The sequence below is a fragment of the Dipodomys spectabilis genome, unplaced genomic scaffold (genome assembly GCF_019054845.1).
Source record: "Dipodomys spectabilis isolate Male_0828 unplaced genomic scaffold, ASM1905484v1 ptg000095l, whole genome shotgun sequence".
Classification (NCBI taxonomy): Eukaryota; Metazoa; Chordata; class Mammalia; order Rodentia; family Heteromyidae; genus Dipodomys; species Dipodomys spectabilis.
This window is the reverse complement of record NW_024870772.1, coordinates 42,336,051-42,363,047: the sequence shown is the minus strand read 5'-3', so window position 1 is coordinate 42,363,047 and position 26,997 is coordinate 42,336,051. Positions and strand designations below refer to the sequence as shown.

General features: G+C 41.4%; 1 long non-coding RNA gene across 1 annotated transcript; it reads left to right on the top strand.

Moving 5' to 3' along the window:
• Positions 1–1,584: 1,584 nt before the first annotated feature.
• LOC122112518 lies at positions 1,585–21,044 on the top strand. Its single transcript, XR_006148233.1, has 3 exons — positions 1,585–1,682; positions 13,285–13,289; positions 21,035–21,044. It is a non-coding gene; the product is annotated as an uncharacterized LOC122112518 (long non-coding RNA).
• Positions 21,045–26,997: the final 5,953 nt, after the last annotated feature.

Genomic DNA, 26,997 nt, shown 5'->3' with positions numbered 1-26,997 from the left:
TTCATTCCATCATGTTTTCTTTTGTGTCTGAGACAATCTCATGATGGAGCCTAGGCTAAACTCTTAATCAACCTGCCTCTGCCTCGTGAGTTCTGGAATTACAAGCATGAACTACTGGGCTTGGCTTCATTTTCTCAAAAGCATCTTGTCCTTAGACATTTTATACTTCACGACTCTTGAACAGGAAGTCCTGTTTGATGGTTCTCTTTACTCTTACTCATGACTTTTGGTTTTTGTTGTTGTTTTATTGACTTTTCAATTATAAACTCAGACTTTACACTTGTCTTTTCCTTCTGATAAAATATCCCTTTACTTCTTTGAGTGGGAGTCTTCTAGCTTCCTCCAAGGACCCCAGTTTCATGTAGGAGTCTCAGGTTCAGTTTACCTATCTTTCAGCAGCCTCCACACTTACTTTCAAAGTCCCAGATTCCACGGGATTTTGTCCTCAAGCTAACTCTGGCTTACTGTTTTTGTACTGCTACTAGTCTGATGCTAACAAAATGTCTCTCTTCTTTTTTTTCTGAGTATGGATGCCTGGATATTTCTATTTTCTTGAAGCTCCAGTGGCTCTGAAAAGAATGTTCCCCAAGGAGAGTTGGTCTTCATCTCTTCCTTTTGTTCTTGCTACCAGCACTGAGAGGAAAGGAGGCAGCAATTCCCTAACAAGCTGGACAGAAAGGTGTGGCCAAAAGCTGTCCTCACTCTAGCAGTAAAGCTGGGGTTCAGCCTTCACCTATTTGATTTTCTGTCTACTTCTCAGCAGAATAAAAGCACATCCTGGATGAGTATATGTAAGTGAAATGGGCAGACCAGACAAATCCATAGAAAATAAGATTAGAGGCTACCTGGGCTGGGGTAGATGCAATAGAGAATGACTAAAATGGGTATGAGGCTTCTTTGTGAGATAATGAAAACATTCTAATTTAGGTTGGGGTAATGCTTTTAGAGATCTGGAGAGGCTAATAGCCAATGAATTCTGTACTTTAAACAGTTGATTTAAGCTAGGTGCTGGTGGCTCCTGCCTGCAATCCTAGCTGCTCCAGAAGCTGAGGATGATGGTTTGAAGCCAGCCTAGCCAGGAAAGTCTGTGAGACTCTTTATCTCCAATTAACCACAAAAAAGGCAGAAGTGGAACGGTGGCTTAAGTGGTAGAGCCCAGCACCCAGGCCTTGAGTTTAAGACTCAGGACAGGCGAGCCCACATACAAAACGGTTAATTTATAATACGTGAATTATACTTCAATAAAGCTGTTTACTTGAAAAGGAGATAAGTATGTTATTTGATATAAAATTCTTGTTCAAAAATGCATTAAAAACACAAACAGTTTAGTGAACTGTCACAAAGCAAACATACACTCACCCCCGCTACATCAACAAATGAAACATGGCCAGCAAAGCAGCAGCTGTCCTCTGATGCCTTCCTTGGAGTCTCAGGACTTTACCCCAGGCATGGCTTCCTGTCTTTCCTTAGAGAGCTGGGAAGGATAAATGCTGGGTGCATGCCCTCTGTTGACTGTAAGTGGACAAATGTCTTCTATTCCACGGCTCTCCCAATGGTATCTTTTGATGAGCAGTTTTAATTTTAATACAAATAAAGCAGCTCATCTTTATAGGAGTAGTTCTTTCTGTAGCCTTTTCTCTAACAACCGGAACATTATAATTTTTCTCCTCAAGCACTGTCAGGTCCATATGTTTTCCTTTATTTCCTGATACTTTTAAAAAGAAAATTCAGTGGAGACATATTGCTCCAGATTACAAATAATAAATAAGTCTACAATCTGAATAACGACAATTCAGAGCACAAATAGTCAAGATATTTTACATTTTCAGAGATATTTCTAGTTCTTGATTTTTCAGGTTCTTGATTTTTCATTTTTTTAATCGGGAAAATTTTACCTAGAATACAGTTTTAACAGCAACTATTTTCAAGTAATATTATATTGTTAACCAAATATTGTTATAATTCTTATACAGCATAAATGTTCAAAACTATGTATCTAAAGAAGGGTAAGATAATACATTAAAAAGTTACGTTAACATAACACCATAAGTAACCCACTTACTGTAGGTATGATGGTTCTTAGTTACAGATTATTCATTATCTGACCCACTTGGGAAAACATAACATTACTAAGGAACAAAGATTTCAGAAACAACTGCCTGATAAATAAATGGGCTAAAAACTTAAAGAGAAACTTCTCTGAAGAGGAAAGAAGGATGGCTAATAGACACATGAAGAAATGCTCAACCTCCCTAGCCATAAAAGAAATGCAAATCAAAACAACATTGAGATACCCCAGTCAGAATGGCTATAATCAAGAACTCTAATAACAACAGATGCTGGAGGGGATGTGGACAGAAGGGAACCCTACTGCATTGTTGGTGGGAGTGTAAACTTGTTCAACCACTTTGGAAAGCAGTATGGAGGTTCCTCAAAAGACTCCACATAGAGCTCCCCTATGACCCAGCAATCCCACTTTGGGGCATTTACCCAAATGATCACAAACAAGACCATACTAAAGCTACCAGCACAACTATGTTTATTGCAGCATTATTTACCATAGCTAAGATATGGAACCAACCCAGATGCCCCTCAGTAGATGAATGGATCAAGAAAATGTGGTATATATACACAATGGAATTCTATGCCTCCATCAGAAAGAATGACATTTCCCCATTTGTTAGGAAATGGAAAAACTTGGAAAAAATTATATTAAGTGAAGTAAGCCAGGTCCAAAGAAACACAGGTCCCATGGTTTCCCTTATTTGCAATATCTAGTATATGCATGAGTCAAGCGGAAAAGGTCAGATAATGTGATGTCAGGAAAAGGAACCCTTAAATACGTATTTTAATGTTTTTTTCTTTCATGCATGTGTTTCTAACGCATTTATAAGATTATCTCTTTGTTGCTTTGTATGTCCCTCCCCCACAGTATAACCCCTGCTTTCACTATATTTGATGTCAGTATAACTTGTGGAGGAGATGGGGAAAAACCAGTTGTTTAAGGATACAGGTGGACCTGTTGCAACAATGAGAAGTACAAGTTGTCATGTCCAAAACGAGCTTTACAATGTCGTTGGGGGGGGATGAAGGGGGGGAAGGAGAAGGATTGGGATTGGGGGGGAGGGGGGAGGCTGGGAAGGGAGGTGAAGGGTAAACAAAGGAGGAGTCTGCAATGCTTGGTAAGAAATGTACGCATTATCCTGACCATGTAATTGTAACCCCTCTGTACAGTATGTTCACAAATAAAATAAAATTAAATAAAAAAAAAAAGACTTAAAGAGAAACTTCTCTGAAGAGGAAAGAAGGATGGCTAATAGACACATGAAGAAATGCTCAACCTCCCTAGCCATAAAGGAAATGCAAATCAAAACAACATTGAGATACCACCTTACCCCAGTTAGAATGGCTATAATCAAGAACTCTAATAACAACAGATGCTGGAGGGGATGTGGACAGAAGGGAACCCTACTGCATTGTTGGTGGGAGTGTAAACTTGTTTAACCACTTTGGAAAGTAGTATGGAGGTTCCTCAAAAGACTCGACATAGAGCTCCCCTATGATCCACCAATCCCACTTTTGGGCATTTACCCAAATGATCACAAACAAGACCATACTAAAGCTACCAGCACAACTATGTTTATTGCAGCCTTATTTACTATAGCTAAGATATGGAACCAACTCAGATGCCCCTCAGTAGATGAATAGATCAAGAAAATGTGGTATAGGGGGCTGGGAAGGTGGCTCAGTGGTAGAGCGCTTGCCTTGCATGCCTGAGGCCCTGGGTTCAATTCCCCAGCACCACATAAGCAAAAAGAAAAAAGCCGGAAGTGGCGCTATGACTCAAGTCGTAGAGTGCTAGCCTTGAGCTGAAGAGCTGAGGGACAGTGCCCAGGCCCAGAGTTCAGGCCCCATGACCGGACCCAAAGAAAAAAGAAAAAAAGAAAAGAAAATGTGGTATATATACACAATGGAATTCTATGCCTCCATCAGAAAGAATGATATTGCCCCATTTGTTAGGAAATGGAAAGACTTGGAAAAAATTATATTAAGTGAAGTAAATGAGGCCCAAAGAAACATAGGTCCCATGGTTTCCCTTATTTGCAATATCTAGTATATGTCTGAGTCAAGCAGAAAAGGTCAGATAAGGTGATGTTAGGAAAATGAACCCTAAGATATGTATTCAAATGTTTTTTTTTTCTTTCATGAGATTGTTTCTAACACATTTATAAGATGATTTCTTTGTTGCTTTGTATGTCCCTCCCCCACAGTATAACCTCTGCTTCCACTGTATTGATGTTGGTATAATTTGTGGAGGGGAAGGGGAAAAACAAATTGTTTAAATAGGAATACAGGTGGACCCATTGCAACAATGAGATGTACAAGTCTTTATGTCGACAACGAACTTTACAACTTTGGCCCTAGGTCAACACCAAGAGAGAACGTATAAGAGGTTGGAAGTTACATGAGAAAAAAAAAATTAAAGGGACATGTTTGAAGCACATCAAACCACTAAAACCTATTAGCTAGCTTGGACAGAGAAAATGAAAACTAGAAAAATGTGGATTTATTTAAGATTACTTATAGCCCACCCACAGAACACCAGTGCAGAAGACCTGGAAGGACTGGTGCTGATTCAGAGAGCGGGGGCCGGTGGCTCACGCCTGTAATCCAAGCTACTCTAGAAGCTGAGATCTGAGGATCACCATTCAAAGCCAGCCCAGGCAGGAAAGTCCGTGAGAATCTTTATATCCACTAAAAACCACTAGAAAACCGGAAGTGGCTCTGTGGCTCAAGCTGTAGAGTGCTAGCCTTGAGCTGAAGAGTGCAGGGAGGGACAGTATCCAAGCCCTGAGTTCAAGCCCCCCGACTGACAAAAACAAAAAAACTCAGTGCTCAGAACCTGCATGGAGACCCCTCCCCCATCCCTGGCCAGAGGCTGGTGTGCAGCCCATCCCGTGGTGCCAACCTGAACAGCATCAACACAGAGGCAAAGACAGAGGAGAAGCATGCAGAGCCACCATGGCCCAGCCCAGCCCAAAAGCATCTCAACTGAACTCTTGTTTGTAGCAGCAACCAGTGACCTACATCACACAGAAACAACGATTAGCTCCAGGGTGAGTACCCCGCAAGGGACAGCGTATCCCTCAAGGGGGACCAGAGCTGGTGGGAACCCCCAGATCTTGACCCAGACCCCTACCCCAACACCTGGATTACAGGACCCACTAAAACTGGGAACCATTCGAGAGCTCCACCAACCCGTGGAGCACATCCAGTCAGCCAGGCTAGATCAAGAGCGCCCCTGGAAGGGAGCTTAAACACCCAAGCCAGGAACAATACCCCTGGGTCACAACAGCCAATAGTGGAAGAAACTTGAACTGTGTACTCCAGGCTGCATAACCCAGGCAGGATACACAGCAGCACATGTCCCCAGACCAGGGACTGGAAGCCAGGACCAGGCCTTAGGATCCAGTGCCTGAGCAACACAACCAACCCCTCCCAATTGAAGTCAGAAACTGAGCATACACCTCAGCGGGGGGAGAGGGGGAGAGGGAACTGAACCCCCTAGGAATCACACCTGTGACAGCAAAAGACCTGGGTGTGCAAGGCAAGAGAACCAGAAGCCCAAACCCCACCAGAACCCGACCTATATATGCTAGGCCGGGAATTGGACAATTCAGGCCACCAACACTTGATTATAGTCAGGAGCTCAGGCTGGTAAGGTGGCTCAGCAGTAGAGGCTTGCCTTGTGTGCATGAGGCCCTCAGCACCACATAAGTGAAAAGGGCCAGAAGTGGCACTGTGGCTCAAATGGTAGGGTGCCAGCCTTGAGCTGAAGAGCTGAGGGACAGCACCCAGGCCCAGAGTTCAGGCCAACCACCGACCACAAAAAAAAAAATCAGAAGCCCATAGCAGAGTACATCCAGCACACCCAATCTTGCCAAGAGCACCCGAGGAGTAAACAGGAGCGTTCTAGGCCGCTCAGTCCTTCTAAAGGCAGGAGCTGCCAGTGATCTACAGCAGACAGTAAGAACCCTATGTGGGTCAGAGCAGCAGCTAGAGGTTGGCCCCCAACAGAAGCAAGACCAGGTACAGACTCTCTCCGCCAACCCAGAAATAGCAATCAAGCAAAGACAGACACATATTGACCAAAACAAAATTTCAGATTAGTCTCCAGTAATCCCTGAATCCCCATGCGAAAATCACAGAGAAAAATTACAAGGTTTATCAAAACTCAGGATAGCAAGCTACCCCAAAAGCCAGCAGCCACCCAGGGTAGAACCCCAGTGGAAGCAAAGCAGGAATGGAAGACAAAAGCTACATCCAAGAGATGCTGGAGGTAATGACTCAAGAATTAAAGTGAGAAATATATCAGGAATTTAAGGAACACAGGGACGAACTATCAAAAGAGATGCAGGATTTCAAACAGGAGATGCATGCAAAAAATAGAGGCAGTACACACATCACTGAAAGGTGAAATTAGTACAAAAATAGAGGCAGTACACACCTCACTAAGAGGTGACCAATTAGTACTTTGAGAACCAACATCAAATCCATAAATGAGTCCATTTCCTCCATGCAAACCACAATGGAAGCCATAGTTAACAGAGTGAATGAAATGGAATGTAGAGTGTCAGATACAGAAGACAGAATGCACCAACTGGACCAAAAAGTCACAGATATGGAAAAATCACTTGAATTATACGAAAGGGAAACCCAAGAGCAAACAGTGCCAAGAAATTTAATCTTTGTATAATTGGAGCGGACAAAGGTGAGGAATATCAAAGTAAGGGAATGCAACACCTATTCAGCAAGGTTATCAATGAAAATTTCCCCTATCTTAATGAGAACATCTTACCTATATAACAGAAGCATATAGAACACCTAACAAGCAGGATCCCAGGAGAAACATTTCTAGGCACATTATAGTAAAAATTGTAGATCTGAATAATAAGGAAACAATATTGCATGCAGCAAAAATGAAGGAGCTATACTACAGTGGGGAAAAAATTAGAATCACTGCAGATCTCTCCACAAAGACACTGAATGAAAGAAAGGCTTGGGAAAGTACCATCCGAGCCCTGAGAACCAATAACTGCCAACCAAGACTGATATATCCAGCAAAGCTAGCATTCACATTCGATGGAGAAACAAAAATTTTTAATAGTAAAGAAAAACTAAATGAATTAATAAACAATAAGCAAGCATTACAAAGAATATTAAGAGGGGGAACACAACTTGGATAAAGCAACCAGGAACGGGGACCCACACCAAATAGGTATTAATAGAAGTCTAACTTAGTAAGCACAGGAAGAAAGGAAAGAAGAAAAGCTTAGGAAAACAGGGAATGACAGGAACCACAATGCATCTCTCTATAATAACCTTAAATATTAATGGACATAATTCACCCATCAAAAGAAAAAGAACTGCAGACTGCATCAGAAAACATGACCCATCCATCTGTTGCCTTCAGGAGACCCACCTCTCAGTCAAACATACAAACAAACTCAGAGTGAAGGGTTGGAAAAAGGATCTACCAATCAAATGCCCCCAGTAAGAAAGCAGGAGTAGCTATCCTGATATCTGATAAAATAAACTTTTCATTAAAATCAATACAAAAAGACAAGGAAGGACACTACATATTAATACAGGGAACAATTCAAGAGGAGGATATTACCATTATAAACTTATACTCCCCAAACATTGGAGCACCCAAATATGTTAGGCAAATACTCTCAAACTTACAGAATAAAATAGATCCAAATACAATAATACTAGGAGACTTTAATACCCCACTCTCACAAAAGTATAGGTCTACCAACCAGAGGATTGGCAAAGAAGCTACCAAATTAAGTGAGGCCATACTTCAAGTGGAACTGACACCTACCGAGTATTTCACTCTAAAACAACACAGTACACATTCTCAGCAGCTCATGGAACTTTCTCCAAAATAGAACATATCATAATTCATGCAAGGAAATTAAGCAAATACAAGGGGATTGACATAATCCCCTGGATCCTATCTGAACACAGTAAAATCAAGCTAGTTCTCAGTAACAAAATATACCACAGAAATTACTCAAATACATGGAAATTGAACAGTACACTTCTAAGCAACACCTGGGTAACAGAAGAAATTAAAGAAGAAATTAAAATTACAATTCAATGAAAATGAAGACACATAACAAAAAGCTCGTGGGACACAGCAAAAGCAGTCCTGAGGGGCAAATTTATCGCCCTCAGTGCCCACATCAAGAAACAGCCCAAGTAAGTAATTTCATGTTGCAATTAGAACAGCTAGAAAAACATGAAAAAATGGAACCTGAAATTACTAGATGGAGCCAGATAATCAAATTAAGAGCAGAAATTAATGAGATAGAGAATAGGAAAATTATAAATAAAATTAAGAAAATAAAAAGCAGGTTCTTTGAAAAAAATAAATAAATTGATGGACCTTTGGCAAGATTAATTAAGAAAAGAGAGAAAACCCAAATTAACAAGATCAGGGATGCCATAGGAAAAATCACAACAAATACCTAAGATATCCAAACAATTATAAAGAACTATTTTCAAAAGTTATACTCTCTAGGGGCTGGGAAGGTGGCTCAGTGGTAAAGCACTTGCCTTGCATGCCTGAGGCCCTGGGTTCGATTCCTCAGCACCACATACGCAAAAAAAAGAAAAAAGCCGGAAGTGGCGCTGTGGCTCAAGTGGTAGAGCACTAGCCTTGAGCTGAAGAGCTGAGGGACAGCACACAGGCCCTGAGTTCAGGCCCCACGACCGGACTCCCCCCCCAAAAAAAAGTTATACTCTCTAAAGAAAGAAAACCTAGCAGAAATGGATACATTTTTAGAGAAATACAAGTTGCCCAAACTGAGCAAAGAATAAATAAATCAAATATGTCAATATCTTACAATGAGATACAGGAAACAATCAGAAGTCTTCTGACAAGGAAAAGCCCAGGTCCATATGGACTCACAATGGAATTCTATAAGACCTTTAAAGAACTAATACCCATACTCCTCAAGTTCTTCAGAGAAGTAGAAAAAGAGAGAGCTATCCCAAACTCATTCTACAATGCCAATATCACACTCATCCCCAAACCAGGCAAAAATCCAACCAAAAAAGAGAACTACAGACCAATCTCCTTGATGAACACAGATGCAAAGATCCTTAAAATTTTAGCTAACAGAATCCAGAAACATTATAAAAATCATACACTACGATTCATCCCAGAGATGCAGGGATGGTTGAACATACGTAATCAATAAACATAAAGCAACACATCAACAGATCCAAGGGCAGGAACCACATGATTATGTCCATTGATGCAGAAAAGGCTTTTGATAAGATACAACATTCATTCATGTTAAATGCTCTGGAGAAAATAGGAATAGAAGGAAGATTCCTTAAAACAATAAAAGCCATATACGAAAGACCAATAGCCAATATTATACTTAATGGGGAAAAGCTACAACCAATTCTCCTAAAATCAGGAACAAGGCAAGAATGCCCACTGTCTCCACTCCTCTTCAATATAGTCCTGGAACACTTAGCCAGGGCAATAAAGCAAGAAAAAGACATTAAAGGGATCCGCATAGGGAAGGAAAAAGTTAAACTATCCCTTTTTACAGATGACATAATATACTTTCATGATCCCAAAAACTCCATCCCCAAACGCTTAGAAATTTAAACCACTTAGACAAAGTACAGGATACAAAATCAACCCACAAAAATCAGTCGCCTTCCTGTACACTGAAAATGTACAAGCAGAGAGGGAAATAAAGGAAGCAAAACAATTCACAATAACCCCCCAAAAAATAAAATATTTAGGAATTAACCAAACCAAAAATGTAAAAGAATTATTTAATGAAAACAATAAAAACTTAAAGAAAGAAATTACAGAGGACACCAGGAAATGGAAAGACCTTCCATGCTCTTGGAAAGGCAGACTTAATATAGTGAAAATGGCCATACTGCCAAAATTAATATACAAATTCAGTGCAATTCCTATTAAAATCCCAATGACACACATTTCTGAAATACAGAAAACAGTCCAAAAATTCATATGGAACAACAAAAGACCTAGAATAGCCAATTCTAGGCAAAAAAGACAACATGGGATCTCGATGCCAGACTTCAAACTCTACTATAGAGCCATAATAACAAAGACAGCATGGTACTGGCACAAAAACAGACCCGAAGACCAATGGAATAGAATAGAAGATCCAGAAATAAAACCACAAGCCTACAGTCAGCTGATATTTGACAAAGGAGCCAAAGACATACAATGGAAGAGACACAGCCTCTTCAATTACTGGTGCTGGGAAAACTGGGAGGATACAAGCAGAAAACTAAAGTGGACCCCAGCCTATCACCATGCACCAACATCAACTCTAAATGGATTAAAGACCTTAGCATCAAACCTGAATCCCTGAAACTACTGCAGGACAGAGTAGGAGAGACACTTGAACTTACAGGCACAGGCAGGGACTTCCTGAAAAGTCCCAGGGTCACAACAAATTGGAGAGAGACTCGACAAATGGGACTACCTTAAAATAAAAAGTTTCTGCACAGCTAAAGCTATAGCAACCAAGCTAGAAAGACAATCCACTAAATGGGAAAAAATATTTACCAGCAATATATCAGACAAGGGGGTGTTAATATCCAGTATATACAGGGAACTCAAGAAACTAATCCCTCCCAAACCTAACAAACCAACTACTAAATGGGCAAGGGAACTAAAGAGAGACTTCTCAGAAGAAGAGATAAAAATGGCAAAGAAACACATGAGGAAATGTTCATCATCCCTGGTGGTGAAGGAAATGCAAATAAAGACAACCCTGAGATATCACCTTACCCCAGTCAGAATGGCCCACATCCTAAAGTCAGCCAACGACAAATGCTGGAGGGGATGTGGAGAGAGGAACCCTATTACACTGCTGGTGGGAATGTACACTCATACAACCACTTTGGTAAGCAATCTGGTGGGTCCTCAGAAAGCTAAATATGGACCTCCCTTATGACCCAGCCATACCATTTCTAGGGATCTATCCTGAACAACAGGAACCAGTATACAAGGACACATGCACCTCCATGTTTATTGCAGCTCTGTTCACAGCCAAGATATGGAAACAACCCAGATGTCCCACCCAACCCAGGGTCCCAGATGAATGGACCCACTGTGGTATCTATACACAATGGAATATTATGCAGCCATTAGAAAGGACAAAATAATATCATTTGCAGGGAAATGGATGGAACTAGAACAAATCATGTTGGTTGAGGTAAGTCAAGAGCAAATAGACAAACGGCACATGGTCTCCCTGATAAGTGGAAGTTAAATCCAGTATGTAAGATGATAGGACAAAGTTAACAAGCCTTAAGAAACAAAGGACTTTCACTCATCTGGTCGAATCACTACTAAATAACCCCATGCTGCTGATATATATGTGCACACCAGAGGGAAATCAGGAGGACGACACAGAACTAGAGGGAATCAGGGAAAAACATACAACAGTGGGACCCATCAGCTGCACTGGACATTGATCAAAACAAACTAAGCAACTCAATGGCAGCAATGGGAGAGAGGGAACGAGTGGGAAAGAAGGAACAGCTGATGCTATGCAAAACAAAACAAATGTACATATCACCCAATGCAGAAGAAATAATTGTATTGTCAAAGCTCATAGACTCCATAAATGTTATAGACCATGATAGACAATTTACTCCATGAAAGTTAGAATGTATTTGTGACTTTAACTAAGCATCACTATCTCACAATACTGTGAAATTTGTGAAATTATGTAATCACTTAATCACAATAAAGAATATGAAAAAAAAACAAAGAAAGAAAGAAAATTTCAGCCCATGCTAAGGAGCCCTACAGTTTCTCCTATTCCTTCCTGTAATGTTTTCAGGGTGTCTGTTTTGACTTTGAGATCTTTGATCGATTTGGAGTTGATTCTGGTGCAGGGTGATATATAAGGATCCAGCTTTAGTTTTCTGCATGTGATTAACCAATTTTGCCAGCACCAGACAGCCAGAGGCTCTTTCTTCCATTCTATTTTTTTTAGCTCCTTTGTCAAGGATTAGGTGGCTATAGGTCTGTAAGTTCATTTCTGGGTCTTCAGTTCTATTCCCTTGGTCCTGAGGTCTGGTCTTGTGCCAGTACCAAGCTGTTTTGATTACTATGGCTTTGTAGTAGAGTTTGAAACTTGAAATTGATACTCCTCCAGCACTGTTCTTTCTGCTAAGGATTGTTTTTGCTATTCAGGGTCTTTTATTGTTCCATATGAATTTGTGGGTTGTTTCTTCTATTTCATTGAAGAATGAGGTTGGAATATTGATAGGTATTGCATTGAATTTGTAGATAGCCTTTGGAAGTATTGCCATTTTCATGATGTTAATCCTCCCAATCCAGGAGCATTGGAGGTTTTTCCACTTCCTACATTCTGCTTTAATTTCCTTTTTCAGGTTTTTAAAGGTTTCTTCATAGAGATCCTTCATTTCTTTGGTTAAATTAATTCCTAGGTATTTTATTTTTTGTGGGACTATTACAAAAGGAGTTGCTTTCCTGATTTCAGCCATGGCTTACAGAAAAACCATTGATTTTTGAGGGTTAATTATATACCCTGCTCCTTTGCCAAAATTTCAAATTAGCTCAAGTAACTTGGGAGTGGAGTCCGTGGGATTCTTTAAATACAAGATCATGTCATCTTTCCCTATTTGGATCCCCTTTATGTTTGCATCTTGTCTTATTGCTGTAGTTAGGCATTCTAATACTAAATTGAAGAGAAGTGGAGAAAGTGGACATCCTTGTCTCATTCCTGAGTTTAGAGGAAATTGCTTTACTTTTCACCATTAAGTATAATACTGGCTGTAGGTTTGTCATACACAGCCTTTATTACATTGAGGAATGTTCCTATGGATTCCTAGTTTTTCCAGAGCTTTCATCATAAAGGGGTGTTGGACCTTGTCAAATGCTTTTTATAAATCTATTGAGATAACCATGTGGTTCTTATCCTTGCTCTTGTTGATGTGATGAATTATGTTAATTAATTTACATATATTGAACCAGCTTTGTATCCCTGAGATGAATCCTGTTTGATCATGCTGTATGACTTTTTTGATGAGTTGTTGAAGTTGGTTGGCCAAAATTTTGTTGAGAAGTTTTGTATCGATAGTCTTCAAAGAAATGGGTCTGTAGTTCTCTTTCTTTGATGAGTCCCTGCCTGGTTTTCAGATGAAGGTTATGATGACTTCATAGAAAGAGTTCAGTAGTGAATGTTCTCTTTCAATTTCATTGAAGAGTTGGAGGAGTATTGGTGTGAGCTCTGCTTTGAAGGCCTTATAGCTGTAAATCCATGCAGCCCTGGACTTTTCTTGGGTGGGAGGTCTCTTATCGCTGGTTCTATTTTGATGCTCGATATGGGTTTGTTAAGTTGGTTTAACTCATCTTGGTTTAGTTCGGGCATGTCAATGTTTGCTAGAAATATGTCCATTTCTTCCAGATTCTCAAACTTATTTGCATAAAGGTTTGAGAAGTATCCCCTTAAAATATTCTGAATCTTGGTTGCTTGTGTGGTGATGTTTCCATTCTCATCTCTGACTTTGTTTATTTGGGTATGTTCTCTTTTTTTCTGATAAGCTTTGCTAAGGGTCTGTCAATTTTGTTCATTTTTTTTCAAAGAACAAACTGTTTTGTTGATTCTTTCTATGTTGTTTTTTACTCTAATTCAACCTGTTTAGTTCTATACACAAAGTAAGGCCTTCTATGTATGGAAACATAATAGTCACAGGAATTCTCTTAGGTTAATCTACTTTCCAATACTCTTTCAGTAAAACTTTTTCTAATATCAGCAATTCTCCCAAATATACATATATATATATATATATATATATAATTTCTTTTCTTATTTTCATCTAGATTTCTAAGCTATTCCTTACATAATCTTTGTTCAAATTCTTTTCTACCTCTTACACTCTGAAACAAGGTCTCTAGTCCCTTCCTACTACACATACCTCTCCTCTAAACTGTTCTTACCCCTCTACTACTATTATATCCAATTTTCCTTCTTAATTTAAACTTATATACCCTTCTCTTCTCCATTTTCTTCAGTCCATTGATCCCTAATGGTTAATATATGAGTCAACTTGCAGTTGGTTCCATTTTGACTGAGTACAAGGGACCCATCTTGTTAACTGTAAGGTGCAGACTATTTAACAGCCAAACCCAGATCATCTCACAAGTTACAACTATATGTAATCTCCACCCTGGAACTACAACATCCCTCTCCAAGCAAAGAAAAAGAGGGCTAAATAGGGAAACACCTACCCATAATTTTGAAACCCTAAGTTCTATACGTATACATGATACTGGGTTTGCTCCCGCCCTAAAAGACTGTCTTATTGTTGTATTGGAGTGGCTCTTGTCTTCAAATAGGTAGAACCGCAAAAACACAAAAAAACATAGCCAATCAACTAACCCCCAACTCCATCCCCACATAAACAAGCTATAGAGCAGTCCTAGAATGACCTAGAGTATAATGCTCAAGATATATTATAAGCATAACTGGTAAGTCTGCTGAACAAAAAGTTTATTTGTATTTTCTTTATGGCTAAGGAAGTTGACTATTTCTTCATGTATATATTCAGCCATTTGTATTTCTTCTTCTGAGAACTGTCCAAGACTCAACATGACAGATTTCTCACTTGGCATTAAAATACTTTGTATTTGACTGTGTGAAAGGCTCAGCCAAGCACTGGTGGTCAATGCTTATAACTGTAGCTACTTAAGAAGCTGAGAATTGAGGATCATGATTCAGAGGCAACCCAAGCAGAAAAATTCATGAGACTCTTGTCTCTAATCAGCAGAGAGCTGGAAATGGAGGTGTGACTCAAGTGGTAGAGCACCCTGCTTGATCAGAAGCCACCAAGGGAGGTCATGAGTTCAAATTCCAGTATCAGCACACACACACACACACACACACACACACTCCCCACAGAATCTCTTAAACTTGTAGAACCTCTGGTTTTTCTTCCTAATGCCAAGATATTATTCTCACAGACTTGTAAAGATTATGTGAGATCTGTAAGTCAGTGGATAAAGGTTAGTTGTTATCTCAAGTGTCTGTTATTTAAGATTATAATTACATCAAATAATTGCATATTATATAAATCTGAAAATATCAAAGTGAACAGAATAAGTTTTAATTTCATGAAAACTAAGTTGTGTGTTTCAGGAAGAGTCCATGAAGTTGAGTGATGATATCTATTATTACAGCTAAATTCAATACAAGCAAGACCACTATAAAATATTGGGGGAAAGCTTTTAGTTAAAAAAAAAAATCTATGATTCTGTGTCTTTGTTTGTCTGGTCAATTTGGAAATGACAGGTTGTTGATGATACAACAGGCCCGACATTTCCACCTGGGAGAACTCATCATTGTCTAATTTGAGAGGTTTAGTGATGAATGCTTGCCAAATGATTGCACAATGATTACTGTGTGCTTCATGGTTTTGTTTCACTGGGCTGAGAGAAGAGGACACTAACTGATCCTGAAGCTGTATTTATTCACAGCATTGACATGGGAAGGTGCCCCATGTTAGTGTACCTATAATTGCTAAAAGAACTTTTCACAAGTTTCCTTCCCATGGGAAAATACCATACTTACAGAAACCCAGATATGTCCTGCAGAATTGACACGTTTTCAGTCAGTGAAGCTGAGAGAAGCAATAGCCAGTCGCCTCATCTAGCAGGAAGCTCGTATTCATCAAATCTAGTGGTGCCATTAACTTCCATTGTGGAAGTACTTGGTTAGAATAGTACGTTCAGACACAGGTGGCAAAGTTCAATGAGTGATTCATTTAAAAGCTCTTAGAGGATAGATCAGAAAATGTTGTAATTCTTAGGTAAATGGGTGCAGTTAGAATTATATAAAAGCAGCTAATCCAAAATCTGCAGAGGATTGTGGAAAGGGCAATATTTTTCAAATCTAAATTTTTATGTCAGAACTAAAATATAAATTGGATATAAATATATATAAATAAATATAAAAGACTTTGAGGGTGAAGTTATTTGAAGTGGGAAGTCAAAGGTATGCTTTAAAACACTATGAGAGAGAGTGAGAGAGACAGAGACAGAGAAAGAAAAGAGAATATAGGCAGGCAAGCCAAGATATAAATTAAGCAAGCACAAAAAAGACTCAGATTTATAGACTCTGTGGAATAGATACATAAATATTGATTATATTGCTGTTCTCTCTACATTCTTTATTTTTGAATGATTTTCTAATACAATTGCAATAACTAGTACAGTTAAGTAGAGATGATAAATGCTAGTGTTTTGAGTTTCTACTTGGGTTTGAACTCAGTACTTCACAACTGCTTAGCCAGTACTCTGCCACTTAAGCCATATGGCCTGTCTTGTTTTGCTTCAATGATTTTTTTTTTCAGATAAGGTCTCATATTTTTCCTGAACTGGCTTCCAACTGTAATCCTGTTCTATGTCTCCCACATAATGGGAGTCATGGATATGAACCCCCATGCCCACCTTGTTGGTTGAGAATGAGATGTTGCTAACTTGGCCTGAGCTGGCCTGGAACCACAATCTGCCTGATCTCTGCCACCAGAGTAGCTGGGATTACAGATGTGAACCCCCATGCCTGGCCCGGGTTTATCTTTTTGTTATGTTAGTTAAAATAAGGTCTTTCTATTTCTCAATTGAAAATGTTGACATAGACGCATTCAAGATGAAAGTGAACTGATACCCAATGCACACTTTGAGTATTTCTGAGTGTAGTTTTATACTGGAGCAAAGGTTTCTTGAGATAGTTTCTTTTCAAGGGCAAACGGGAACAATGATTTGTGCCTGCCTTATTGCAACTGAGTGTTTTCAACTGCCCAGGTAGGAAAGATGTTACTGCACTCTGCCTTATATTTATTGAGTATTTTTTGGTTCTGAAACATTCCTGGTAAAATGTTAAGAAAATTGTTAGATCATGGTGCTTAAGTGAAAGCCTGTACTTGTGCTGCTTTGTTTAATGTGCGATTAGTAACTGGCCTAGTGTCCTTGTTCTGAGCCAGGACTATGGTGAGAACAATGAAGCACAAATCAAAGAGAATGGCAACTTCAGAATATCTAAGATATGAGCAGCCTTTTTAAAGTACGTTTTTATTATCTTTAAGTAGTTGCACAAAGGAGTTGTCATTCAACCAAGCATTTTGTGAATACAGTACATCTTGATCAATGTTGCCTTTTCAACATTCTCTTACATCCCTCCCAAACCCACCTGTTCCCACAATTTAATTAATTTTGTAGGATATGCATTGAAATTTATGACTCCATGATGCAATACTTAAAAAATAGCAATCAAGGAAAAGATGGGCATTGGTGACTCACACCTCTGATCTCAGCTACTTAGGAGTCTGTGAAGAGGAGGATTGTGGTATAAGGATTGTCTGGACAGAGTAGGGCATGAGACACCTTTTCAAGTGACAGCGGGTACCGTGGTGAGCGCCTATCATCGCATGCTATGTGAGAAGTTGAGAATGAGAGGATCACATATCCAGGACAGCCTGGACAGAGAAGGCCACAAAACTCCAGCTCCACAAAGGGAAACCTAACATGATGGTGAGAACTGGTCATCCCCGTAATGATGGAGAAACCTGTGTGGCTCAGGTGCATGCCTGAATGGAAAGCAAGCACTGATCCTAAAATTAACCAGTTAAAAAAAGGGGTGGGGTTGAGAGCATGATTTAGCAGAATCATAGCAGCCTAGCAAGCATGAGAATCAGAATTCAAACCCCAGTACTTCCTAAATATTCAAAAATCCAATGTCAGCTTGTGTGTGTGTCTGTGTGTCTGTGTGTCTGTGTGTCTGTGTGTGTGTGTCTGTGTGTGTGTGTGTCTGTGTGTGTGTCTGTGTGTGTGTGTCTGTGTGTGTGTCTGTGTGTGTGTGTCTGTGTGTGTCTGTCTGTGTGTGTGTGTGTGTCTGTGTGTGTGTGTGTTTGTGTGTGTGTGTGTGTTTGTGTGTATGTGTGTGTCTCTGTGTGTGTGTGTGTGTGTGTGTGTGTGTGTCTGCGTGTGTGTCTGTGTGTGTGTGTGTCTGTGTGTGTGTGTCTGTGTGTGTGTCTGTGTGTGTGTGTCTGTGTGTGTCTCTGTGTGTGTGTGTGTGTGTGTGTGTGTGTTTGTGTGTATGTGTGTATGTTGTACTGGGGTTTGAACTCAGCACCTCCTGCTCTCTCACTGCCTCCATCTCCTTTCTACACTGACTATTTTTGACATAGAGTCTCCCTAACCACCAGCCACACTCTTGGCCATGCTAATTTTAGGCTTTCTGTCCTAGCTGAGATGACAGATGTGTGCCACCATGTCCTGACACCAGGCCTGGCTCTGTTGAGATAGGAGTAGAGAAGATAGTTTTCCAAGGCTGGCCTCAAGCCATGATCCTCCAGTCTTCAATCTTCCAAGTAGAGAGGATTGCAGGTGTAGGCACTAGCATCTGGCAGATGTCACCATTTTAAATATAGAGAGGAGCCCATAGGGGCAGAATGAAGGTAAACTGGTGAAGCCACGTTATGAAAATGAGAAATGAACTATGGGTGGGGGTGGGGGTGCAGGCAGTGATCCCAATACTGAGGAGGCAGAGGCAGGAAAAAAAATGACCATTAGAGTTCAGGATGATCTACACAAGGAGAAAACAAACACTCAGTAATCAAATGCTTCTGTAATCTCCCCAATAGTGTGACTTCTTTCTTCCTCAGAAAAAGATCAAGATTAACTACACCAGTTTTCCAAAGGGCTTTGACCATCCTTTCAATTGCTGTTGATCAAAGTCTATTTTATTATCCCTGAGAACCTATCTCTCAGGGATATGTGGCCTTTGGAAATTTCTACAGAGACCCAGTGTGCTGCTAGCCCCTGTAAAGTGGGTACAGTCCTATTTCCATGGTCTTTCATGGAAATTGCCACCTGCAGGATGGACCCCAACAGCTTCACTCACCTCTTGGCCTAAGTCTAGAGAAGAGACGCTTGGGTTTTGCACCATGTCCAGCTCTGTAGTGCTACCCTTCTGTTTTCCTAACTTGAGTCACACAATTTTCTTCCCATGGTTCCTTGTGGACAACACCTTCTCTGTCCTCAGGATGGGCTGGCTGGGCAAATATCTGGAGCCCAAGGGCCTGGGATAAAGAGGAAAAAAGAAAATGAATGCTCTAGGAGAGTGATTTCCAAATTATAACCAGTGAGTTATAAAATCAACTTACTAGATTGTCACCAGCATTTTTAATGGAAAGGAATAGAGCAGGATAGAAAATATGAAAAATATTGGGTTTCTTTGGCTTGTTTGTGTGTGTATGTGTGTGTGTGTGTGTGTGTCTGTGTCTGTGTCTGTGTCTGTGTGTCTGTGTATCTGTGTGTCTGTGTGTTCTAGATTTAGTACTGTGGATCCTAGTTCCGAAAACTGCTGCAGGCTGTGTTCCCCATGGCTGCTGTACTGCAGGTTGCTTGGTTGTCTTCAGTCTTTTCATTTGTAAAATGGAAGGTAGGAAGAAGAGTTGGACCAGGTGATTTCTAATCTTCCTCCAGCTCTAATGTTAGTTCCATGTCTTTATGAGTCTTCACCTAAACACGTCCTTGACATAGCTTTATTTGTTTTGTTGTTTTGAGTAGTAGCTCTGCCCAAAACTTGATGATGTGAAGGTGAACTGTGGTTGCACTGTTCCTTTTTCTGCAAAAGTTTGGCACAGTTTGGAAACTGAAGAAATGATAAGAGGCTAGGCCAAAAATTTCAAGGGGTAGAAACCCCCTCAAGTAGTTTTCTCTTTTGAAAGGGAGTTATTTGTTTGATTTTGGTTTTATGGAGAGTGGTCAGTGACATATTTAATTTGGTTGCATTTGGAGCCCTTCTCTAACCATCAGGTGGCAGCACTTGTGCCTTTGTAATAGTTTCCTAACCCCTTCCAAGTCCCAAAACCATGCCTCTGGAGCTACCTGGGCAGGCATCTCCCCAGAGAATACAAATTCCCCCTCCCCAGCAGGAAGGTCCAATGTCTAAGGATTTCCTGGCTCCTGAAGATTCTCTCAAATCTACAGGCATTTGATTTCTCTGGGAAAAGAGATTGATCTTTCACAAACCCCTGCTAAGACAAGGAGCAATTCAACTTCTGTAGAACATCACAAGAATTTTCTTGATGAACCCTCCCCATATCCCTAAACTCCCACCCCGTGTGGGAAACAGGAAAACAGAGAGGAGGAAAAAATGGGAGAGACAAGAAATTTAAAATGAAGGTAGACAAAGAGAGAAAGAAAGAGAACATAAAAGAATAAAAGAGCTGGGTGCTGGTCACTCACACCTGTAATCCTAGCTACTCAGGAGGCTGAGATCTGCGTTTCAAAGCCATGCCAGGCAGGAAAGTTAGTGAGACTCTTATCGCCGATAAACCCCTAGAAAACCAGAAGTGCACTGAGGCTCAAGTGGTAGAGCTCTAGCCTTGAGCTGAAGAGCTGAGGGACTGCACCCAGCACCAGAGTTCAAGCCCCAGGCCCAACAAAAAAAGAAGAAGGAGGATGAGGAGGGGAGGAGAAGAAGGAGGAGGAGGAGGAGGAGGAGGAGGAGGAGAAGGACGAGGAGGAGGAGGAGGAGGAGGAGGAGGAGGAGGAGGAGGAGGAGGAGGAGGAGGAGGAGAAAATAAGTATCTTAACTCCTATCATAGTCAACACTATCACAGGTTTTTGATTTCCCATTCTATATTTGTATATTTCACGTGAACTCTACATTATTATCCTAGTTTTTTTTTGCAAATGTTTTATTATGAAAACATAAAATTTTCCAATATATTGGATTAGACTGTTGGTCTCTGTGACAAATATCTCACGAAAGAACTTAAAGAGGAAAGAATTATTTTGGCTCACACTTGATCACATTGCTTTGGGCCTGAGGTGAGATTAAAAACTCATGTCAAGAAGGGTGTAGTGGAGCAGGGCTGCTTACCTCAAGGTGGCCAGGAAGTGAGAAGTGGCAGGAACAAGATACATCCTTGCCAGTGACTTCCTTTCTTCAACAAGGCCCCACCTCCTACTAATGCTATAAACTTATGAAGCCCTGAATGGATTGGTCTATGGATGAACTCAGAAGCCTCATGAGACAATTACTTCCCAAAGCCCTGCCTTTGAACATTGGTACATTTTGGACCTAGCCTTTCACACATGAGCCTTTGAAGAGCACATTCCCTATCCAAACCCAAGCACACAAAGATGGAATCATACAGTGTATTTCTCAGTCTTCATCTCAACCCACAACCAATCATGCTTCACTCCTTCCCTCCTCACTCTCCTCAAATGCTGGATGCCCCTTCCGACTCTTCCTTTCCTAACCAAGATTGCTTTGAAGGAAATTCCAGGCATCAGATTCTTTTATTTCACAAATAGTTTGGGATGACACCCAAATATGCACTCTTACCAAAAAAAAAAAAACAGAAAAACACCACATACACACACATACTCACAAAGAAAAACACATAACCAGACCTGGTGGCTCACATCTGTAATCGTAGCTTATCAAGAGCCTGAGAACTGAAGATTGAGGTTCAAAGCCAGCCAGGGCAAGAAAGTCTATGAGATTCTTATCTCCAATTAAGCACCAAAACATCCGGGGTTGGAACTGTGACTCCAGTGGCAGAGCACTAGCCTTCAGCAAACACAAACCAAAACAACTGCTGGTTGCCAGTGACTTATACTGTCATCCTAGCTACTTAGGTGGTGAGACCTGAGAATCACAGTTCAAAGCGTGTGATATCGCCAATTAACCACCAAAAAGCCAGACATGGAGCTGTGGATCAAATGTTCAGAACACTAGAGTTGAGCACAAAAGCTCAGGGCCAGGACACAGGTCCAGAATTCAAGGCCCAGGACCAGCACACACATACTCCCTTGATAATATTGATTATATTCAAACACATTTTAATACCTGTGTAGTATCAATTAGTAATTAATATGTAACTCTCCACAAGGGTCTGACGTTCACTTTCAGTTTATTTCAATCAAGTACTAAACAAGACTATGTATTTCATTGATTACTATAACTCTTCAGTTAAAGGTTTATCACTTTTTATTTTTCATAATTCATTTACTGAAGAAACTGAGGTATTTACCTCATAGATTTCATATCCCAAACTGTACTAAATCTTCTAAGGACTTCCTATTCATTATCCCGCTTAATCTTGTCAACTCTGAGTGGGCACTTTGATGTAAATCAGGAAGTTGAGTTTAGAGAAATTAATGTTTTGAAAGAAGCACTCAAATCCAGATGTGTTGGCATCCCAGCCCATCATTTCCCATGCTGTGTGCAGTGCCTTGTCTGTATTTCCCTTCAGACCATGTGGCAGTGAGTGGGGGATTCCTAGCTGTGGATGTGGCTGTGAATGCCTATTTTCTTTAAGGGAAGTGATGGAGTTGAACAGCACTCGGCTTTGTAACAGAACACTGTATAAGTAAGTACAGGTCTCCAGGTTGGGCAACAAAATTGCAGCCTTATCCACAGATGGGTTTTCCTTTTGTCCACTCTTTGTCACCCTACCCACACCCACGCACAAACAAGGTACATGTAGAACGCTAAACATAACACATGAACTTAGCAAAGTCCATTACTAACCATGCAATTTCTATGCTCAAATCCACAAGGGCTTCCTGCTGCAACCAACTAAGTGTTCTGAGCTGAACCCCTGAGGTCTTCTACAATGTGATGGTTCCAGTCCTTTCTCCCACTCTGTGCATTTATACATCCTGCAGTCGATCCCATTTAGGAGGTTTGCTTTTTCCCAGCATGCCAACACTTCATTCTCCCCAAGTCTTTGTTCACATGGGCCGCTTTTCCTGCAGTCCCTTTCCCTTCCTGGTTCGAAATAGTCTCCCACCATTTCAGGCCTTACAGCCCTTTGAGGGTTTGCTAGGAACTATGACATTTATTCTGTGGCTATTTCAAGTGCAATCTATGTATCCCCTTAAAGGCAAGGCCCTGTCCTGGCAATCTTGGCAACACTGGCATCCCGATGTGCTTTGCCACTGGCATAGTATCTTCCTTGTTTGGATGAGCGTTATCTATGTGTCAGATTAATTTGTACAGAAACCCCTGTTGCTTTCCGCTCCATCAGGGGAAGGAAGTGGGAAAGCAGAAGCAGCTCGAGAGCTCTTCTGTGCAGAAATGGAGAATCTGATGGCAGGAGGCAAGGGGTTGTGTCTCCCTGCGTCTCCTGTGCAGGTCTGCAGACATCTCCCCTTCCTCACTTCTGCAGTTCTGCAGTTTTCCTGACTTCGGTCCAGACCTGGCACACCAGGGGCGACGGCTCTGCTGATTCGCTGGGAAAGGAAGGCAGGGTAGAGGCTGCAGGACCAAGTCCCCTCTGCTGGGAGGTCCTTCTTACACACTGCCACATTCTGCCCTTCCTTGTGGCCATTCCCCTTGTCACCTGAGACTTAAGAACTTTCAGGAGCCTTTCTCACCACTGCCCTTTCCTTTTATTGGCAGTAGTGGGGCTTGAACTCAGCAACCTTGTGCTCAGGAGGCTTTCCATGCTTATCACTGGCACTCTACCACTTGAGCCATATCTCTAGCCCAACTTTTTGCTAATTAATTGGAGATGGATTCTCCAGACTTTTCAGTCTCCTCGGCCTCAGACTCAGCCTCCTGAGTATCTAGGATTACAGATATGGGCCACTGGAACCCAGCACACTGCTTGTGCTAAGTGGAGATGTGATATTTGGATCAGTGCCAGAACTCTTCAGTTTCCCCAGAGGTCCCAGGAGAGTCCTTGTGAGCAACTTTCCATAGAGAAGGAGTGTGAGACTTAGAGAATTCCAGCATTTCCTTACAAAAACAAATTTGGAAAAAGGGCAGATGAAGAAACTCTAGCTCTTAGAGACACCCCAAAATGATATATAATTATCTACTGCAGCTAGTGGAGGTCTCTTTCTCCCATGATGAGGAACCATCCACCACACCACAGTCCTTCCTCTAACTCATTACAGCAGCTACTACCAAAGCATTTTTATCCCCGTAGTTGTCCTTTCAGTCATAAGCAAGACATCGGCAGGACTTGCTCCTTCCATGTTCCTCCCTGCAGGTCTCAGGTCAGTGCTTTTTCCCATGGTAGATAATTAGTCATGAGGCAAATACATAAGAATTTTAATTATGTAATGGAATATGATGTTTGCTTAATTTTTTGCTGCTTTTATCAAGTTAAAAAAATTAGTGTACTGACTTTAAACCTTTAAACCTATTAAAATCAAGGCTCTGGTGCTTTACAGAGTTGGTATGTTGAGTACTTTTAGACTGTGAAAAATGTGTTTCACTGGAATTTACTACCTCAAAGAACCCTCAAAATCACAAAGATTGTAATTTATTCAATTGGTAAGTGCTGTAGAATTGAGGGATGGAACATGAGGACAAATGTTCCCACTCTGAGAAGGTTTTGCTCACAGTTATGTACATAGATGATCATAACTCCTAGCCATCTAAGTTTCCCCACACAGGAACTCCTCTCTGGAGCTGCCCACTGGGCAGGCAATGTGTAGCCATGTCAGCAACTCTTAGGTGTCTCTCTTCTCCCTTTGCCCATTTCCACTTGAGGCAGAGCGCCATGCCCTTGCCCTCTGTTCTCATGGCTACCAATCTCAGCTCAGTCTAGGCCTTTCAGGGTTGGAGCCTTTAGAGGTGAGGAGACCCATGAACCCTTAACACTGCTTCTTTCCCAGACCCATTTCTCCATGCTCCTCTCAGCAGCAGTGTCCCTGTATCGCTTTCTCATCTAGTCCTTTTTTTCCTAATCACACCAATCTTTCTTTTCCCTCTTCCCTCCTCTTCTAGACATCACATCCCCAGCCAGCACCTGCCTTAAATACCTGATCACAAATGCTTTATTTGCTGCCACAACACTGAGTCCCCTGACAGGATAGGCCTTATGCTAGCATTCAGCATGGGTGGTCAGCAGAAAAGAGAAATCAGTGCATAGATTTAAAAAAGCCAACTCCAAGCTGGGTGTTGGAAAGGCTCACACCTAAAATCCTAGCTAGTCAGGAGGCTGAGCTCTGGAGAATCAGTTTGAAGCCAGCTCAGGCAGAAAAATCTGAGTCTCCGTGTGCAACATAACCAGAGACTGTAGGGTTGGAGGCATGACTCAAGTGATGAGTGTCAGTGACGCAAGCTGAGCAAGCTCAAGGCTCTGAGTTCAAACTCTGGTGCCAGGAAAGAAAAAAGTTGAACACCATTTTGGAACACAGGAGATACTACAGAGAAGCTTCCTAAAGGGCAGCTTAGACCCCCATACTTCCCATACACACTTGAACCTCCATATGGGAGAAACTGGTGTTTTACCAGAGTCCCTTAGCTACTACCAAGATGCTGCCTACTTCCAAAGAAATACGACTGCCTGTGTTTGGCTTCTCATCCTTGCTGGGATGATAGGCACCCATGACCATGTCCACAGTTTTCCCTCTGGGCTAGCTCCAACTGTGATCCTCTCAATCTCAACCTCCCAACCAGCTAGTACTAGAGGCATAAGCCACCAATACCTCGCTGCTGTAGTTGTTTTTGGGGTAGGGTCCCACTTTTTGCCAGTCTAGCCTAGAAAACTAGTGAGAGATTATTTCTTTAGGGCTGAGGATCTACACGGGCAGAAGAAAAAGTGTGAAGATAGGAAATTTTCACTTCGTTTTTCCTTCTTTTTAAATGATGACATACATTTATGTGACTTAAAATTTGTTGAATTGTGGAGGAAAATCAAGGGCTTAAGCCAACGTTGGCATGCAATAAGAACTTGATTTAGGCTGGGAATGTGGCTTAGTCTTACAGTGCTTGCCTAGCATGCATGAAGCCCTGGGTTCGACTCCTCAGTACCACATACATGGAAAAAGTTAAAAGTGGCACTGTAACTCAAGTGGTAAAGTGCTAGCCGTGAGTAAAAGAAACTCAGGGACAGTGGACAAGCCCTGAGTTCAAGCCCCAGGACTGGCCAAATAATAGAGTTCCTGCCTAGAGCATGGTAAGGGAAGGACTGTGACCTGCCCTGCTTCCCCAGATCCCTTGAGGCCTTTTGGCCCCAGGTCTGATACTGAGTGGAGGGCCTTGGGGACCTTCCCATAGGCGACCTTTGTCCTGTAGACAAGGGGGCAGCCAGAAATCCGCATCCCTGCACCCCGCCACGATGACTTGATGGCAAGGGTAGTCTCAAGAAGCCTGGGTTCCACCTTGCTGGGCCCAGAAGAAGGCCTTATCCTGCTGCCTAGGATGCAGCGTTCCTGGGTGGTGGTGGGCATGGCACAGCAAGGTGAGAAGCATGGAGGAGGTTTTCAGACTGGAGGAGGAGACCACAGGTGGCGTTGGAAGCTAGCCAGCATTTTAGGCTATGGAGCCCACTGATCCTGGGCCTGGCTTGACTTCCATGTCCCACAGGGGAAACCTCCCACTGCAGCAAAGACAGACCAAGGCCCTAAAGGTCCTGAAAGGTGAGCGGAGCCTGGAAGACTACAGGTGCAATGGTTGGTGGCTTGGGAGCTTGGTCTGGTGCCAGCAGAGAAACAGAAGTGATGACATAGGTGCCCACCAGAAGTTCCCAAAGATTTTCTGGCTGCTTGTAGGCCTGTGCATATAATATGAAGGAGCATCTGTCAGGAGAGGAACTGGACAATCCACATAAACCAAAAGCATGGAATACTTACCCCTCTGATTTTGCCATAGAACTCTACCTTGAACAAGTATTTTGATGCAAAATAATCTAGACTTACAGTGCAGAGCACTCTGAGACACTGGTGGCCAAACCCTTGCTGATTTATATTGTGCGCATATTCTTGAGAAACTCATTAAGTAAATTATGTATATATATTCAAAGTAATTTCTTTTGGAGGGGATATTTTCATTATGTTTATGTAGTTGTACAAAGGAGTTGCCATTCACTGAAGCAATTAATATGGTGCATCCTGATTAATGTCAGCCCTTCCAA